The sequence below is a fragment of the Elaeis guineensis genome, chromosome 4, assembly GCF_000442705.2.
Source record: "Elaeis guineensis isolate ETL-2024a chromosome 4, EG11, whole genome shotgun sequence".
In the NCBI taxonomy this organism is placed as follows: domain Eukaryota; kingdom Viridiplantae; phylum Streptophyta; class Magnoliopsida; order Arecales; family Arecaceae; genus Elaeis; species Elaeis guineensis.
In genome coordinates, this window is record NC_025996.2 from 24,120,817 (window position 1) to 24,139,357 (window position 18,541).

Here is an 18,541-nt window from a genome sequence, read left to right on the forward strand (position 1 = left end):
AAGGGGAGAGCGCGCTGATTTTGTGGGTCGGGACCGTGCACCGCTGTTGTTTTTTTGTGGGGTGCAGGTAACTTTATTTTTGAGCAATAATTGGAGGAAGAAAGATTCTTTCAGCATTCTTTATTAATAAAATATCATTAATCTATATGTATATTATCGTAAGTCATGATGAGGCAAAGGATAAAGAGATGATACCGCACAGAAATAAGAAGTACGAGAAGATCCAGGAGGGATCAAGCTATTGCCCTTCAAAATTCTCTCTCCTGTACGGCAGCAGAAATGACACTGCTATAGTTGATAGGTTTGTCGAAAACTTCCCTGGTTACATTAAACCACAAGTTATATCTCACTGTAAGGTAATAACATGGGGAGGTCTCTCGCCTTGATCTCTCAAAGATAAAGAAAGACCTCTAAGTGTATCCCTCCTATCCACGAATAATATGAGATGTGCCTAACTTATCCATGCGTCAAAGAGAGTTGGAATCTGGAAAGGGTCTGATGTTGGACAATTGAGACTAATAGTCCCCCCTTCAAAGCTTTAATTGTTTTCCGATCTCTATGTTCTGCTGTAGAGTGGTCCAATCTTGGATGCGTATGATAGATCGCTTGGCTAGTTCCGAGAAGACCACAGCTTCCATGGCCGGTATAACTTTAATGCGAAAGAATGATTGATCTTCCACGAGGTGCGAACCATTGGACCGTGCGTTATAGAATTTTCAAAATATAACATCTAATTCGCGATCTATGTTGATGGATGCAAAAAGAGGTCAAAGGCTTTAAAAGCTGTGCAAAATGTGATCTATGACAAAATTATAGCAAAGAAGTGATGGCCAGCAAATTGAGATGATCTACCACCTTTTCTTTAAATGATCTTTTGTTAAAAGCATCCGATAGATATTGAAAACTTGTGCATGCATTCCTATCAAAAAGGGAGACTTATGTACACGTTAGGGGCTAGCCACCAAACGTCTGTTCTCCTTTGACTTTTTGCAGGCTAATCAGCAAACATCTTAGAATGCCTTGGGATCAATTGTTAATGGCTCTCTCTTGGCATGCCGGAGGGAAAGAAACTGTAGAATTTTCTCAAAGAGAAAAAACTCCCTCGCTTGAAGAGCTACGAGGAATTGGTTACAAGTCGGTGGATGTGCATTCTCTCATTAATTAATCTATTAGATAACAAGAAGGATCATCGGACACTAGTGCCATATTAAGATCCTATCTAAAAATCTAAATGTTTAGATAGATAAGTCCAAAAGTATATAATCTTAATCTATCTAATATGGAACTATTATTCCTCAGCATCCTCTTGCATGCGTAAAGCTCAAGAGGTAGAATCTGAAAAGACGGACAACATATGAATTAGTAAGCGAATCATCTAATTACACAAAAATTATATTACAAAATTAGTAATATATACAATTAGTAATATTCTAATTATAATATATTTCTTATTCTAATTAGATATAACTAAGTAGTAATATTCTTAAGCTATTACACTTTACCCTCAAGAAATATATACAATTACACCAGCTTTCTTGAGTAAGATAGGTCTTTCTTGTGCTTTGACTTGTTAAAAGGCACATCTCAAAGGCCATTAGTGCTGAAGAAAACATAGCATTTCCAATGGATTGGACAAAGGGCTGAGGCATGGATGTGGAAGGGTGTTACTGGAGAAATTATATCCTGCATGATTTGCACCATGCCCATCATGTATCTCAATTTCTGTGGGCTTCATACATCATGCGCACGTGTCAAATTGCCACACATCTTATATTGATTTGTTTATGTAATGCATTGTTGACAGGACGAGTGTGGTGCAAGAAATCCCATATTACAGACCATCTAGCTTGAGAGAAATGCTTGATTATTTAACAGGAGAAAACCCTTAAGACTTTCGTTATTATAGCGTGTCAGAGAATGACTTCACGATCGGCTCAAAATATGTTCAACTAAAAATCAGTAAGAGATAGCTGGACTCTAATTTCGAGGTTAAGGTTTTGACAGGTAGTGTTGTTATGGTTTCAAATTTGGCTAGCTATACATCCGTGCTTAACACCTCACGATAAAAAAGGAAAATAAGAAGAAAACAAATATTGGGTTACACTTTTGTACTAGTTTGGTGCAAGTCTCTAGGTTATACACATTATCTAAACGTTAATATGTTTGTTGAGTTACCGTGATACACCTGTTGTGCTTTGACAAAATCGATGTGCTGCGGAAGATTTCTTGTTTGTTGTTGTTGTTGTTATTTTGATAGAAAAGTTTTTTGTTTGTTATTTGATGAAGGATGTTCTAATGATGTTAAGACAATGTGGAGAATTAGAGAACAAATCCTGTTTGGATTTTTTTCAAATTTTGATATAGTGATCTTTGTTGACCAAGTTGTCTGCGAAATCCTGAACAGCATGCGTCTTTACATTCTGGTATTAGAATTAAGCACATGTTAGGACAACGCAAATTAGCCATCCTTTGTTACCTTCTCACCATGTCATAAAATCACATGAGGCAATCTCAACCAAAACGGGATAACAAGTGCCGTTGTTTGACAAAAGGCTCCGTCCCCAGCTTTAATTCAACCGTCATACTTAATTAGAGCATGGGTTGGATCCTCTCGCCTCCTTTTTTGCTCCTTCCTCAAGATTCGCTGGTCAATTACATGACGTGGTCTGACGGAAGGCTCCTTCCCGTCAAATCGTAGCCCTTGGACCGTTAGCTATGGTGTACTCTGCTTGCTACCTTTTTGGGTTTTGTATGGAACCTTTCTCCTGGATGATGTACCAAAAAAATTCGTAGCCTTTAGACTTCCGATTCCAAGAGCACCTCCGACCTCCAACAATGTTTTGGTAATAAGGGAGCTGGTACACGCCGAAAAGCTGACGTGGATCCTGCGAGCGTGAGGAGAGTGGCCGGTGGGGCGTGAGGTCTCACGCGAGAGAGTAAAGAGGCGTTTGCCTTTCTTCTTCTTCTTTTCAGCCATAAGACGGTAATCATACAAATATAGCATAAATATAATCAAAAAAATTTAAAAAATAAAATATCATGAAAAAACAAAAGAACACTCTGAGTGTCGGTCTACAAAACCTCATCCAAGTGCTCTACAATTAATAACCTAGTCAGTACCTCTTGGTGGACATGCTAGATATCTAGAAAAAAAAGCATCCTCCCAATGCTCTCCAAATGTCACACAACAATCGATGGATCTGAGCTGCCTCGGCCCACCCTCACAACCAGCCTGCAGCAATGACTGAGTCCTCCAGGCATTTGCATGGTTGACATCGCAAAAAATATCAACCACTCTTTGGTGCGAAAGATACAATCAATCGGAACCTAATAAAAGGCTTCACGCTTGGTTTGGTGGGATCTGGGCCCGGCCTGGGTTGGGCCTGTTTCAGTGGGACGGATATTACATACAATCTCTGTCGTCCGTGAGTCGTATTGAGAACGAGCAGCAACAACGAAACGAAGGAAGACTAAAAACGGCAACATATGCGGAAGGTATCCAATGGATTGCAAACTTTCTTTAATTAGAATACGAAGCGGCTTGTATCTAGATCACCAACTCAATCAATTGGTACCCTCAAACCGATGCAAATTAAAATAGAGTTTTTCATATTTGTGTTATTGTGGAATTTAAATTGAGTTTCATATTCTTGGTCAGAAACGATTTGGTTAAAGTAGATATCATTTTGTTTCGAGCACAAATGTCATATCAGCCATAATGCAAATCCATCATTTTTTTTCTCTTCTTTTGTGTGTAGAATCCAACGCACGGCCTCCCTGCAGCCTCTTAAGCTTGCCTTAAGGTGTTCGAGCCATCTCCTTCTTTCTTTTTGTAATTTAATAATCACATCCTTTGTTAATAACTTTGGGTGCTTACTAGTTATCGTACATTAGGTCTTCTTTCGCAATTTCAATAATTGAATCATATTTTGCATAACTTTCAAAGTATGAGAAAATTTTTTCTTCCATCCACAATATAGATCATAAAATTGATATTGTACTTTGAAGGCTCTGCAAAATATGATCAACAGCTAAAATTACAAAAGAAGGACAATCATTCTTTCCTGTAAAAGATACAATTCGAACCTGCCTCCCTATGTGCAGGCAAGGTGGCAAGGTCATCTTTTGAACACCCCACAAATGCATACAAGTTCCATGCATCAAGTCACTATTCCCTCATGTTTGACATGTTCGACCGAGCTATATCGAATACAAACGAGGAGTTTGTGTTAAATGGAGAACCGGTCTTATCCAATTTCTTTGGCCACTGAAAGGCTCCTATGCCTCGAAGCTTTAGGAAACAATCGAGAAATGGCTGCCCATTCGCATGAGTCGTACGTAGACTCTCCATTTACTACGAATCCCTGGTGAATTATTACTCCTTTTATATGACAATTCACGTGAATACAAGTTTCTAATGCATGCTTGCAGAATAGGAGATGTGCACGTGCACTATGTGGTTTAATGCTTGCGTGCAGACCGGCGAACGTAGCAGAACGAATTCAACGTGGGCACGTTGCGTCAAATGCTCGCGGATTCAAAAGAGGGGCACGTCAGAGGATATGTTCCTAGATGCACTGTAAAAGTACTCCGATAAAACTGAACCACTTTTTGGATAAGCCTGGACCATAGTGTTTTTTGTAAGTTAGCCCCGAAACAATTGTTGTCATTTATATCTTGGTCATGGAAGCATTTCTAACTAAAGCTGTCAAAATGGGTTTGGCCTGCAGGGCCGGCCCGGCTCAATCCTGTAAATAGGATGGATTGGACTGCCATATGAATAGTCCAAATAACAATCGGATCTATTTGACCCATCCCACATCAGTTCATGGGTTAATATAGGTTGGGCCGGACTAGTCCGAGTGGACCATAAAAATTTAAAAAAAAAAATTATAAAAAAATTCTATTCTTTTTTTAATCCCTGACTCCTGAGCCCTGCTACCCCACGTTGCCAGCCGCTGCTGCAGACCAGTAGGATGACTGCCTCCATCGGTTTCTCTCCCTTTCGCCTCCTAACTCTACATATCCCCACTCCTCCTCCTCATCGTCGGTGCCACCGCCTCCGACCTCCGAGTCCAATCACGAATCAAGATACGCCGGTCCCCTCCTCCCTTCTGCCAATAGATGTCCCTCCATCCAACCTCCAAACGATCCTCCTCCTTCTCCTCTGGGCCCTCCTCCCTTCCGCTGATGAACGTCCCTCCATCCAACCTCCAGGCGAACTCCCTCCTTTCTCCTCATCGTCGGTGCCGCCACCTCAGAGTCAAATCCAACCACAGCTCCTCCTCCTTAGGCTCTCTCAGTCTCTCCACTCTCCGAGTTAAAGCAGCGCTGCCTTCCCTCGGGCTCTCTCGATCTCTCTCCACTCTTTAGGCTCAATCGCTCGAGACGTTGCACTTTCAAGTCAAATCCGACAGCGGTTCCTTCTCCTCCTCAGGCTCTCTCGGTCTCTCTACTCTTCGAGTCAGATCTGCACAGCCTCCGGCCTCCCCTCAGCTTTCTCGATCTCTCTCCACTCTCCAAACTCAACCGCTCAAGGCTCTCCCCTTTCGGGCTCTCTGCCTCTCTTTTTTTTACTCTTCACTCTTCAGTCATTTGAGGTTCAAGACCTATGGGCTGCCCGGTCCGGTCCATGGCCCTTAAAAGGCTGGGCTGGACCAGTTATATTGTATCCCATTTTTTGGCGGGACCGGGCTCAGCCCTATCCATCAAATTTTAGGCCCTTATGGATTAGGCCGGGCCAGTCCATTTTCATAGTACTATTCTCAGCTGAGAGGTGGCTCGTTGAAGTTTTTTTTTTTTATTACGATCAAGGACTCATGATTCGACACATGAGGTATTATCTGTTTTGACTCATGGGCCTCACAGTTTTATCTTCAAAAGACATCTCACGTAGAAAAGATGGCTCCTTCCAATAAAAGCCAGTTTCCTTGACTCACAAGGATCATCACAAATTGATGTATGGATAGAAAGAGTCCCATAATTGCAGAGATGGTTCTTTACTTGGAATGTCACTATTGCGGCCAAAGGCTCATGACTCAGCACATGATGTATTATCCATTTTGATCCATAGATCTCACAGTTTTACCTTCAAAAACTCCACATGTGGGAAAGATAGTTTCTTTTTATATAAGCCAAAGTCTCTTTGACTCACAACTAATTTTAGAATGCTAATGCCCTCCCTTCTACGCTGCAATACTTTTCCATCAAATCTTTATCTCACGGTTGAGAGAAAAAAAGAGAAAAAATTTTTTATCAAAAAAAATATATATCTTTGTCTCATGGTGTGTTTGACTTGGGCATTATTTATTTTTACTTGGATGCAAAGAAAGATCCCGACAATTTCTCACTGGATTTGGATAGAATCGTCAAAAATGTTTACCGAAGATAGCTTATTTCTTGATGGTTAGCTAGCTGACTTTATTATACATGAAAGGATTTTGTTGCGGCCTTTCTCCGATTTTGGTAGTCGGCCTGGTGCCGACTAGTTGCTGCATCTGAATGCAGATCGACGGAATGCTGGGAGACGGTGTGCCGTCGCCGGAGAAGGTGCACACAATCAAGGCCGAAGACGAGAGTGAGGGGATACCAGTGAATGGTGGCACTGGTCTCTGCTCGACATCGTGGAAGATGATGACCTGCAAAGGAAGTTCCGCCAAAGGTGGCTCCGACGAGGATCCTCCAACTAGTCAGGAACTATCAGACCAAGTCAGCATGACTGTTACACCTAGTCAGCATGGTGCCGACTAGGTTAAGTACTTGCCCCTGGTCGGTCGATTATTGTCGATAATAGTCGGTGAAGATCCGACTGGACAAAACTCATTGACCCGAGTTAGGTTGAGTTGTAATAGCTTAGTCAGTGCAGCTCCTTTAGTTGGCTGGGAGATGAATAAGATGGGTAGTCGGTTGAGTGATGAGGATCTATCCCAACACCTGCCCCCCAACTCCCAAGTCTGACTCCATAGTTAATTGGGTGAAGGAAATTCATTGTCATCTGGATCCGAGTTGCTTTTGCTGACTGCTACTTGTCTATCTTGTCATTTTGTGGATTGGACCGTCGCCTTATCATTCCATAGAATATGTGGTGGCGCTGTCCCATCACAAGTCATGCAGCAATAAATACCGCGGAGCTCGAGGTGATCTTTCGTACTAATAATGGCAGGAGATCGACTAGCGGGATAATAATAAGCATGTATACCAGAGTCGTCTGCATGTCGGTTGCTCATTGGCTCGACCTGTGACCACATGGATTTGGCTAACTTGACGAGATCTGAATGGTGGTTCGTTGAACGGGCATCGAGATAGTCCATTGTTATTGCTGCCATGAGTCGATATCTCCGAATAAGGTGTGATACTCGATGTTGATTCTGACCGTCAAAAGATCTATAAATCGGGGTTGACCCTATAGTCCCTATTTTCTATTCCATTGGCTTCACCCCATCTCAGATCTTTTGCTTCCTTTCTCTTGTAGTAGAGAGGTTAGGTTCTATCACAGGCGAGTCATCTTCTTCGACGTCGGTCCTCCGTCGCCATCGACCCTTGCCACCATCATCATCGATCTTTTTCTATCATCATCATCGTCAGTCTTTTCCCATTAAGGTTCCCTCCTTCATTTTTTTCTTCTTTTTGAGCTTTCCTCTGAGTCTTTTCTCCTTTTCATGGCTTCTACTGGAAGAAAGTCTGGAGATGAGAATCCGATCAGAGATTGAAGTTCTCTGACTCCAACCACCTAAAGGGAGACAGAGGAGGTTCCTCGAGGTGAACTCGAAGAGGCATCTTCTCGGCAAGGTCATTTGGATCCGGATGAGTCAGATGAGCAGCCGACTACCGAGGACCTCTCCAGACCTCCCATTGAGAGGTACGAGTTGAAGGAGGCTGCCATCGACAAACTAAAGGATTACTATCATATCCCTAGTCGGCATCAGTTGATGGTGCCCGATGAAGAAGGTCGGATTGTCTGTCCTCCTAACGGCTTCATTGCTGTCTATGACGAGTTTCTTCGATCGAGACTCTGATATCCTCTCCCCCATTCTTTACCAACGTTCTTAGCCTGTACGAGATCATCCCCGCTCAGCTTGCTCCCAACTCTTTTCGATTCTTAGCTTGTTTCATAATTCTTTGCCATCTTCTTTGGGTTGAGCTCCGAATTTTTTTGTTTCGAGCTATCTTCCTGTTGAAGAAGCATCCTCGAGAATGAGGATGGTGGTTCTTCTATCCTCAGCCCTGTCAACAATTGTTTAAGAACCTTCCTTCTTCCATCCACGGATGGAAGAATAATTTTTTCTATATTACGGCCAACCACCCATGGGGCTTCGATTAGATTTGGACGACTCCCAATCTGTCTCCGAATAGAAATGACACAGTCGTAAAGGAAGATTGGGGACATACAAAAAGCTGTTTGAAGTCCTGATTCCTCCGCATCAGGAGGCTGCTCAAAGAGTAGTCTCTTTATGATGTCGAGATAAGCCCAACTAGCCATCTCGATGGTCTTCTTTCTACAAATTTTTCGTAGCTTTTACTTTGTATGTAGACTAACCTTTCTTTGTCGTATTCATGCAAGCATGAGGGTTACAGCGGGATCCCTCAAGTAAGCGATCCAAAAGAAAAAGACAAAGGCATCATCATGTAGGCCTGGTCATCCCTCTCAACCACCGAAGAAGTCGAGAAAAGAGTCCCCTCCTTGGGTACATAGGAGTACACAGCCGCCATCACCGCCTTGACCACCTCTGGAGCGTTCTTCTTCACCGCTCGTTACAGTTGCAGTCCCTCCTCCTCCTCCAACCGACAATGACATCATTGTCGTCGAGTCGTCGATAAAGTCGGAAGCAGTCCAAGCCCTTTCGGTTCAACCCAGGTCGGGAGGAAGTCGGGCACCTAGTCAAGAAGATGCCGACAAAGGGAAGACCCCTACAGAGGAGAGTGCCCCCGCCTATATGACCGATTATGGTCCGGATACCTCTTCAGGAGAGGCCACAATCGCGATCGAATATGCTTCAAGGCGACCGATTAGCTCTCCAAAACTGCCAACTCGTCGAGAAGTTGGCGAGGATGGGTTGCCCGCCGACTAGAAAGTCAAGAAGGGATGTCCAATTGGGGAGATTCAATCGGGCACCTACATGTTGTTGATCGGGGTAAGTCTTCAACCTTCTCTTATTCAGTTTAACTCCTGAATAGTTATCAACTGAATAGATGACTTGGCCATTTTTTTTGTTTATAGATGTCCACGATATTACTGTTTTATCTAAGGGGTTGATCAAGTTTGCCTAGATCAGCTCCAAGCTGGAGGACCAAGTTTAGACTACTTAGGCTCGGGCCAAGGTCGCTGATGAGCTCCTCCAAGCTATCGAGGAGTGAGAAAGGAAGAGTGGAGAGAAGATTACTCTGCTGGAGGTCGAGTTGATGAATTCGACGATCCAACAGAAGAAAGAGAAAGATAAGTTCGATAAATTGAAAATCGACTGTCAGAAGGAGATGGAGTCGGCTGAGAGCATCCTCATTAGATAGAGGGAGAAGAGGCAGAAGGCCAAGAAAGCGATCAAGGAGGCAGAGAATGCTGCCAAGGTGGTTGAGAAGATTGCAAAGGAGGTCGAGAAGGTTGCCACCAAGTTGAAAGAGAAACTGGCAGTGCTAGAGACTTGAATCCAGAAGGCTGCTTCTCGAGCTCTGACTGAATTTTAAAGTTCAAAAGAGTATGAGAGCGAGCTTGCCGATGTCAGTGCGGATGTATACCAGTTCGAATTTGAGGAATGCAAGGAGCAGATCCACCGTCTCATGCCCAAGTTGGATCTGAGCTTGATACAAGCCGACAAGGAGTCAGATAATTCGGGCGATGAGGGAGTGGAGGCTGAGGAGGATCGTCCCCAACCTTCTTCTTAGATTCCTCTTGTACTCCTTTGCTTTTCGGTCTTTTACGTTGCTCTTATTCTATATTGAACTCCTTTTTAATGAAATGATTCTCTTTCAACTTTTGAGTTATCCGACTTGATTTGTATGCATGCTTTCGCCCCTTATTTATTTGCTTATCTTTCTATAAAATTGACTAAGTAATGTAATTGGCAAGAAAGTAAAGTAGTCAATAGGAAGCAGCAAATCGAATAGGTTATAACCGAACCAATAGACTTGAAAAATATTTTTAAGTCATGTAGTCGATTTTTGCAGGCGAACTTGATCGGACTGAAGTCATAGTCGTAGATCATTCGCCATAGATTATTCCACTGAGTAGAAACTTAGAGAAAATTTCTCATTTTTATTTTGGATCAATGGATCCTTGGCCAATTAGTGTTGAAACGACCTACCACAATTTATTTTCGTCGAGGATTATGACAAACCATAGCTTCTGTACTTGCGATGCTTGGACCGTTGCGAGTATGTTAGCGGTTATCAGAGCTCACAACTTCGATGTTAGGTTACCAGCCGAACACCGTATTTATTTCGTTGGGTGTTGTGGCCCCATGGCTTACGCACCTTTTCAGAGTCATAGGCACTCAGACAGATATGCCATCAGATGTCAGATCTCATGACTCTGATATCCGATTATCAATCGAATACCTCAATGATTTCATCTAGATCTCGTGCTCAACCTGGTGCTACGACCCTTGAGCCTTAGCAGGCGTGCTTATGGTTGATGGATCTACCCATGTATATAATGGACCCACCTCTGGCTTCGTCAATCAGATATCAGCCGACTAACGCTTTGTTGGGTACTAGTTGATAAGGGAGTGGTTGTGTTGTAAATTTTTGAGCACTCGAATAACTGGGCATGGGTTTGTAAAAAGAAAATCTCTTTATTGATGAAGGTATTCTTATTGAAAATACATCTATAGATTATTGGCATTCCAAGTTCGAGAGATCTCCATGCCGTCCAAGTTCTCGATTTTATAAGCCTCTGGTAGCAAAATTGTTGAGATTCTGTAGGAACCTTCCCAATTCGAAGATAGCTTTACTTGCTCGATCGGTTTGGAGATTTCGGCTCTTCTGAGGACTAAGTCTCCTATTCAAAAGATTTTGGATTTGACTCGAGAGTTATAGTATCGAGCTATCCTTTGCTGGTAGGAGGTCATTCTCAGTTGAGCTTGTTTCCAAATTTTTTTCGAGTAAGTCTAGGTCGGCTCATCTCTTATCTGAATTGGTTGATTCATCATAGTGTTCCAACCGAGTTGAAGGTAAGTCGATTTCAATTGGGATCATGGCTTCTGTCCCGAATGCCAACCTGAATGGAGTCTCTTTCTGAGGAGTTGTCCGGTAAAACCATAGGACATTGTAGAGTTCGTCGGTCTAGCTTTCTTTGGCTTGACAGATTCTGATCTTCAGGCCTTGCAAAATCATCCTATTGGTCACCTCAATTTTTTCATTGGATTGCGGATGCCCAACTAAAGTAAGCTTGTAGATGATATGATACTTTGCACAAAATTCTTTAAATTTGATGTTGTTGAATTGTCGATCGTTATCAGTGATGATTACTCGAGGTAGATCAAATCGATAGATGATGGATTTTCACTGAAAGTCAGTGGTTTCTCACTCTATTATCTGTGCCAGTGGTTCGACTTTAACTCACTTGGTAAAATAGTCGATGGCTATTATGAGGAATCTTCTTTATCCACTGACAGATGGAAATGGATCGAGTATATCGACTTTTCATTGGTCAAATGATTAAGATGCCAAAATGATCATCAAATGACTGGATGGGAGTCTTTGAATGTTGGTGAATATTTGACATTGATCATATTTCTATACCAAGTCATGGGCATCTTTCTGCATGGTAGGCTAATAATATCCTTGTCGGAGAATTTTGTAGGACAGTGACTTGCCCCCAAAGTAATTGCCGCAAATGCCCTTGTGTACCTACCAAAGAGTGTAATCGGCCATGGAAGATCGAAGACACTTGAGCAGAGGTAATGACGCTGATCTTCTGTAGAGTTGGTCGTCAATGATCATGTACCAAGCCATCAATCTCTTTAATCGGTATGTCCCGATAGAATCAACCGACAGGGTTCCATCCATTAAGAAGTTGATGAACGGGTCGATCCAACTCGGCTCATGTCCGACTTGGATGTGGTGAACTTCCTCCTATGAGTCAATGCTCGAGCTCTCGAGGTGCTCAATGAAGATCTTTCCAAGCTCACCACAACCGTAGGTAGCGAGATGAGATAAGGAGTCGACTCTAACATTCTCCAAGCGAGGGATGTGAAAAATCTCAAAATAGTCAAAATACGATTGTAGAGACTTGAGCTTTTATAGATATCTGAAAAAAATAGAATCTCAGGCTGCATATTCTCTTCGAGATTGTCCAACGATGAGTTGCCAGTCAGTGAATACCCGCAAGCATTTTACATCGAGATCTCTGATGATCTTTAGTCCGACTATCAGGGCTTCATACTCTACTTGGTTGTTTGAAGCTTTAAAATCGAACCATAGTACATATTCCGTCACCATCCCATCGATGTTGGTCAATATCAGGCCCGCACTGCATCTTTTGACGTTTGAAGCTCCATCCACATGTAGAATCCATACAGATTCTTGAGTGTCTTCTGGGGGGTGATCTTTGACATGACCATCATCAGTTGGAATGCACTCAACGATGAAATCAGTGAGGATTTGGGTCTTCATCGAAGATTGTGGAACAAAAGAAAGATCAAACTCAGTGAGTTCAACCACCCACTTGACCATTTTTTTCTGAGATATTTGATCATTGAAGTAGAGTTCTCAGAGGAAGATTGGTCAAGATTTTTATTGAGTGAGCTTGGAAGTAAGGTCATAGACGCCGAATAGTAATTATGATCATGAAGATGACCTTTTCGATATGAGAGTACCTTGTTTTAGCATCGTGCAACACCCAACTGATATAGTAAATGGGCTTCTACATTTTGCCTTCTTCTCGGATTAGCACCGAGCTGACAGCTTCAAAAGCTATCGCCACATACATGAGTAATTCATCGTCGGTGCTGGGCTTCATCAGAAGTAGAGGAGAGATAAGATAATGCTTCAAGTCATTGAAGATTTTCTGGCACTCCTCCGTCTAGGTGAAGTCTTTTATCTGCTTGAGGATATTAAAAAAAAGAAAGACACCGTTTTGGGATCTGAAGATGAACCGGCTCAAGGACGTGACATGCCCCACCAATCTTTGGATGTCTCATTGAAAAGTTATAGGCTTCATATCAAGAACTGCTTTGATCATCTCAGGGTTGGCCTCAATGCCTCGCTTCATCACTATAAAGTTGAGAAACTTCTTCGATGTGATGCCAAGGTGCACTTAGTCAGGTTTAGTTTCATCTGATGCTTTCTCAGGATGTTGAAAGCTTCCATCAGGTCATTGATATGGAGGGCAACTTCAATATTTTTTACGAGCATGTCATCGACGTAGACCTTCATATTGCGTCTGATCTGATTTTGAAGATTTTGTTGACTAGCTTTTGGTATGTAGCTTCGATATTTTTGAGATCGAAAGACATAACTTTATAGTAATAGAGACCCTTGTCAGTGATAAATGTCATCTTCTCCACATCTTCGGACACCATCTAGATCTGGTTGAAGTCAAAGAAAGCATCCATGAAGCTGAGCAGTTGACGATCGGATGTCGTGTTGACTAACTGATTGATCCATGAAAGTGAAAAGCTATCTTTGGGACAGACTTTGTTCAAATTAGTATAGTTAATGCAGATCCATCATTTGCCATTTACTTTTTTGATCATTATAATATTTGCGAGCCAATCTGAATAGCTTATCTCATGAATGAAGTCGGCTGTCAGTAGCTTGTCAACCTCCTTATCGATGACCTTCTATCGCTCAGGAGCAAAGCTTCTCTTTTTTTATCTCACCGGCTTATAGTCGAAATCGACGTTTAGTCGGTGAATAATAACTTCTGGAGGAATGCCCAACATGACGAAGATAGACCAGGCAAAGATATCGGCGTTCTTCCTTAGAAAGTCAATGAGTTTCCCCTACAGTTCATTGCTCAGTGAGGATCCGATTTGAATGGTCTTAGTCAGGTCGTCATCATTGAGGGGCACGGAGACAAGTTGCTCTACGAGTTCTCACAGCTTTTTTCTTCTTTTTGATCCAATCTGTCATCGATGAGGAGAGTTTCAGCTGGTCTTATCCCTTCGAAAATGGTTAAGTAGCATTGTCAGACGAGCCGCTAATCTCCTCGTATCTCGCCAGTTTCGTTCCTTGTCAGGAAGCGCACTAGCAGATGGTATGTTGAGATGATTGCTTGGAGTGCGTTTAGTCTGGACCACCCCAAGATAACATTGTAGACGGACGAGATCCGACCTATAAGAAAGTTGAGGTGCACGATCGACTGCTGAGATGGCTGTCTAATTGTGATAGGGAGTTCTATCTTGCTTTCCATCTTGATCGAGTCACCTGTGAACCCGACTAAAAAAATATTGACTGATTTGACAAGGTTAGAAGAGACTCGCATTCGAGAAAGACAGTCATAGAAAATTACGTTAGTGAAACTTTCATTATCAACAAGACATCATTTTATATCATAGTTGGCTATCGTCATTGATACAACTACAACATCATTGTATGGAGTCTGGACTCCTCGCAGATCTGCTTCAGTAAAGATAATGTCGTTGTTGGCCCATTGGCGCTTTGAGATATTTTTAAAGTCGTCTGCTCTCCAAAATCGCGATCCCTTCGAGATCACGTTGATCATGCCCATCATAGGTTGAGTGTGATTCTCCTCCTTAGGATGAAACCGTGATGGTGGATCAAAAGATAGCTGTGCAGGTCGCTCTCACATGTACTTTCTAAGATAACTCCACCTTACTAAGTCTTCGATCTCATTTTTCAACTAGTGGCACTCTTCGATATCGTGATCATGGTCATGATGGAACCGACAGTAGTGCTTCCGATCATGAGATGTAGATTTTGACTTTATTGGTTGGGATCGTCGAAGAAAGTTCTCCCCTTTTATTTTCATGAGAATCTGCGCACCAGAAATAGTCAGAGGAGTGTAGGAGTTGTACCTGTTGTCAAAGTTCTTAGGCTTCGAATTTGATCGATGAGGTGGAACCTCCTTCTCGATGTGAATCCGACTAGGCTCCTTAGAGATCCCCTCCTTCTTCGCCTTCTTCCTCCAGCCCTTGCCCTCAAACTCACACCGATCAGTTGTAGTCTCCTCAATGCAGATGTACTTTTGTACACACTCGAGGAGTTCGACGTAGGATTGAGGAAACGTCTTATCCAAAGAGTAGGTAAATTTGAAGTTTCACAATCTTCGCTTCATAGCTAGGATGGCCGTCGATTCGTCGAGATCTTTGATCTCTAAGGTGGCAGTGTTGAAACGCACCATGAAGTTACGAGCGATTTTTCATCCTGCTTCCTGATGGAGAAAAGACTATCAGTGGTCTGCGGCACTCTTCGATTGATATCAAAGTGCTCCATGAGCGACTACTTGAACTACTCAAAGGAATTAATACTTTTTAGTTGAAGTCTGGAGTACCATGCTCGTTCAGTTTTTCAGAGAGTAGCCAGAAAGGCAACATAGAGAAGGGCATCGGATGCCTCCAGTAAGAGCATGAGATCTTTGTAGCTCTCGAGATGATCAAGTGAGTCGATGGAGCCATCGTATGGCTCAATCTGCAATATCTTAAACCGATCAAGAATCAGTTCGTCCAAGATCCATCGAGAGAAAGACGGACTCGTACTGATGCTAATTTCTAGAATATGATATTCACTAATATATGGCTAAGTGATACATACTTAACAAATTAGTTATGTAGCAACTCAATACATATCTCTAAATAAATCGATATATAATTTTTAAAATATTATATTTACCGATACATACTATATAGCTGGTTGGTATATACTTATCAACTTCCTGCGATATACTGTAAACTTCTTTGATATACATCCAATAACAATCGAATATACACCTCAACAAAAAAAATATATATTTTAAAAATTATGTATCGATATATCTAGATGTGTATATTAAATTACTATTAAATATATATTAAATAAATTTATGATATATATTAGAAAATTAACAAATATATATCACTGACTATATAGTATGTACTGATGAACATGATATTTTAAAAATTATATATTAATTTACTTAAAGTTATATATTGAATTGCTAGATAATTAATTTGCTAAGTATATATTATCTAGTTATGCACTGCATATTGTTAAATACGATATTTAGAAACTATGTATCGATTTATCTAGATATATATACTGGTTTGCTAAATGATTGATTTGATTAATGTATATAGTTAGATATCTAACTATATAGTATGTATCAGTAATAAAGATGCTTGAAAATAAAAATAAAAAAAAATATCTTGCATTTTTTTTTTTTAATACAATGAGACTAACAAGCGGTAGGAAAGATTTCTGACTTTTATGCTTCTGTTTTAAGATAGGCACTAAAAGAAATGTAGTTTAAATTTATACATATTAGTGGAAGGTTTTTGCAACAGATGGGGGAATGAGAAAGAGATCTAGTTGTGTCTATCTACACCAGAAATATTCTCCTATTTCTCGCCAGAGAACAACTCCGGAGGGGAATGCAAGGAGTCAGAGATATCTTCACGGTAAGGAGGTGTAACCATTCGTTTCTGGCTGGATAGGTGGACTGCTGACCAAAACCTTGCATACTTCTTCCACCGAATCGCAGACGTAGCAGATGACGCTTCATTAACTGGATGGGGGACATGGATGGCATCTGCGCCTCAGCCAAATCCCAACATTGGATTTGCAATCAGAAGGGCGTGCTCCTTCTCATGGGCTCGGTTAGGTCCTCAAAATTTAATTTCAAAAAAAAAAAGGGAAAAAAAAAACGAAGAGGGTTACAATGCTTTGGCATCTAGTTACACGTGGTGTTTACAGAAACTTTTTATTTTGTGGTCTGATGTAAATACTAACGATGGTGAATTTTATTGTCAAGTGGGTAATGCAAAAGAGGCGCCCATCCAATCGCCCAAAAGTTCCCCTGCGCGTCGCTCAGCGGGACTCGTATCATTTTACACCGACTGGGGTAATACGCGGTTGACTATGGAGTGCAACGTTGATATCAAGGGATGTTTTTTATTGGTTGTTTGCTACCTGTAGCTTTTTTCCCCCTTTTTTTTTTTCCTTTTTTTACTTTTCTTTTTTTCACTTTTGTTTATTTTATTTTATCAAGGACATCAGCAGTGCTCTGGGACAGCAGCACGATGAAAAAGTTTTGGGAGCGGGCGTGCCTATCTGCTAAACAGGGATGAGCAATTCTTTCGATCACGCGCGTGGAGGGGGGGGGGGTGGTGGTGTGGTGTGGTGTGGGGCGCGCGCGGGGCGGAATTAAAAAAAGAGGGCGGCGGCACCGCGCGCGGTGATTAGATCACGCGCGGGGGTGGGGGGTGGTTGTTTGTTGGGGTGGGGGGGGGGGTGTTTTGCGGCGACCGGGTGGGTGGTGGGGCGCGCGCGGGGCGGAATGAAAAAAGGAGGGCGGCGGGGTGGGATTGGATGGGCTTAATTTGGATTACACCAAAAAGAAAAGAACGCTTAATTTGGACAGTCGATTGGATGGGCTTGTTTGGATATTCACCGTTCATGGGATGGGCCGAGACAGGGTTGGGTGCGAATGGTTGGTTAATGTAGTATACGGGCTTGAAGAATGGGCCTAAATGTCGTTGCTGGATTGGGTTTCCTATCTCTTTTTCTTTTATTGTTCCATCAAAAAACAAAAAGCTCTTTCTTTTTCATTTTTTTCGTGTTTTCCCTTCTATACTGCACTCGTCTCATTAAATTTGTCATTGTAAAGCGGCATGTCACTCTTTTGCATCAAAAACATAGTGCTAACCAATCCCAGCTCAACAAACAAAAAGCAAAACAGAAGCCAAAAATGACGGCCGAAGAAGTCAACCAGTACTTCTTAAATGACGCTTCATAGAGCAAAACAATGGAAATGTGGGAATGATACTGTTTATGTTCTTCTATTGTCGCGGACGAAGGATAGGGCCACTAACTGGCTAGCCCAGGTGCCTGCTTTTGTATTCTTTTGGGCTAGGCCTTAGGATGGTCCTGGGGGAAATGTAGGAGGTGTATTCACTTGAACCGTTTATTCAAACTTTTTATGAAGGTTAATTGATTCGGGATGTCATGAAGTACAGAAAAACAATAGCTCTGTAAGATTCTTATGTTCATGCTCTAAGCATGAGCTATGGAGAAGGGAAAAATAAAAGCTCTAAACTAAGGAGAGTACAATATGAAAGGTAATTTGCAAGAATAAACCATGCAACCATTTCGATTGTTTATCAAAATTTCTCCAAAACGCTCATCATCTTTTGCTTTTATGTATAAGCCTTGGTCACACATAAAACAAAAATGTTGAACTCATAAATTTTGTAAGGTTCAATTTTTCACTTCATATTTCGGATGTGATGGGTCGCAGAAATTCTGGCCACAAACTAACATTATGTTGGGCAAAAACGAATGCGGCAGTAACCTAAAAGGCAATAGTCCAGGAGCTAATAAGAGAAGCTCCCTTACAAATTGACCGGTATAATCTCCCCTAGATCCACATAGACAAGAATAAAGAAACAAT